Source organism: Asparagus officinalis, chromosome 8 (genome assembly GCF_001876935.1).
Source record: "Asparagus officinalis chromosome 8, Aspof.V1, whole genome shotgun sequence".
Lineage (NCBI taxonomy): Eukaryota > Viridiplantae > Streptophyta > Magnoliopsida > Asparagales > Asparagaceae > Asparagus > Asparagus officinalis.
Genome location: NC_033801.1, coordinates 123,157,526 through 123,159,508, shown reverse-complemented (window position 1 = coordinate 123,159,508; position 1,983 = coordinate 123,157,526). Strand labels below are relative to the sequence as shown.

Here is a 1,983-nt window from a genome sequence, read left to right as displayed (position 1 = left end):
CCCCCCCCCTCCCTCCCTCCCTCCCTCCTTCCTTTTTTGTTGATGATTTTTTTGTTTTGGTTTTCTGTGAATAAGCGAAAGGGCGAACCTGGTGCCTGACGAAATGCTTCAATGGAGAAAAAAAGTTCGTGTTTTGGGTAATTATGTTAAGGTGGGAAGTTGTCTTGTGTAAATTTGAGTATGGGTGGCTATATGTTTGATGAAATGGCTCAAGAAACTCGACTTTTTGCTGTAATATGGAGTTTGGACATGTATTGTGGCTTTATTTTTATGTAGTGTTAAGCTTTTAGAGTCTGATGAGCTATTGAACTCTTTATTTGCTCAAAAAACTATTTGATGAGCTTTTGGACATGTACTGTGGCTCAAAAAACTCGACTTTTTGCTTAACGACATTGCCGACGACTCTGCCGTCGTTCTCAGCGACGTCGACGATGGTTAATTTCATGTTGGGGGTCATGATTGCTGACCAGAGAGAGCGTTGAAGCATTTGGCACGTGGTGACTTGTCGGTGGAGATTGTGTTTATTACTGATATATAAATAAGTTTGATTAGAAGAAATTAAGAAATTGAGAGTGAAGAGTTTATTAGTTTCTCCTCCTCTGGACTATGTGAAATGTTTATGAATATGCGAAGTGTAGATTTGCTCAATGTATGTTTAGTATTTGTACTGATTGGATCCGTCATCATTGTACAAGTATATAAAGAAGATATGTTATCTATTATGTCATCGAAAACATATTAACTTTCTTTGTTCGCTTGTTAAGTTATATTGATAACATGTTAACTTTCTTTGTTCGCTTGTTAAGTTATACTGATAACATGTTAACTTTCGCAGTTCGCTTGTTAAGTTACACTAATAACAAGTTAACTTTCGTAGTTCGCTTGTTAAGTTACACTGATAACATGTTAACTTTGGATGCTAAATTGATAACTATATTTAGTAAATTGTTAACTATACTTCATTATATGTTAACTATTATTTGTAATCTGTTAACTAACACCCTTATCTTGATAACATGTTAGTTTTTACATTTAACATGCGTTCATATTATAGTTAACATGTAAGTTGTGATAGTTATCAATTTATATATAATAGTTAACATGTTAACTATCACAGCTTACATGTTAACTATGTAAACATTTGGATTAAACATGTTTATATATAAACTGATAACTATCATAGCTTACAACTATTATATATAAACAGATTTAGCAACATGTTAACATAATCTGTTAGCACGTTAAATGAGAACTATGTTAACCTTAATTGGTAAATTGATAACTATATTAACGTGTTAACAGATTATACTTTATATGGAACAACTAAAGGTTAATAGTTAATCAGCTACATTTTACATGTACAACACAAAACTTAACATTTAAAAGAATAAAGATAACAATTACTCAATTATACTTATATGGAACAACTCCTAATTAACAGTTAATTGGTTATAGTTCACATGTACTAGGTAAAACTTAACAGTTAATTAATAAAACTTAACATTTTAAAGAAAAAAGTTAACAGTCAATGTACTAAACTTAACAGTATATGTACTAAACTTAACATTTAAAAGAAAAAAATTAACAATTATGCAATTACATATACTTTACATTGAACGCTAAAGGTTAACATCTAATCAGCTATAGTTCGCATGTTTTAGGTAAAACTTAACAGGTAAAGGTTAACAAGAAGCACGAATAAAGCTCTAGCTTCCAGACATAAAGAAAGAACCAAGTTTTTGATCCTCTTGTGATTCAACCATCATCCACACAAAAGTTATTTTTGATTTACTAATACTCGTTGCTATACCACACATTATTCACCCATGAACTAGAACAGAGCAGCATGATTCAACACAAACTAAAAAGACTAAACAAGTACTCGACCCATAACCATCCTAAAAGAACCAAAATCTTAATCAACCTCCTCAATCTTAGGCCCAGAACCACCACTACCGCTACCACCTGCACCATCACTAGAAG

General features: G+C 32.0%; 1 protein-coding gene across 1 annotated transcript in view; it reads left to right on the top strand.

The window, feature by feature from the left end:
* Positions 1-291, top strand: part of LOC109819497 (vacuolar protein sorting-associated protein 36) — a 14,158-nt gene extending 13,867 nt beyond the window's left edge. The window contains exon 10 of the transcript XR_002241541.1: positions 76-291. The gene's annotated coding sequence lies outside the window, so the exon portion shown is untranslated. The remainder of the gene's footprint in view (positions 1-75) is intronic.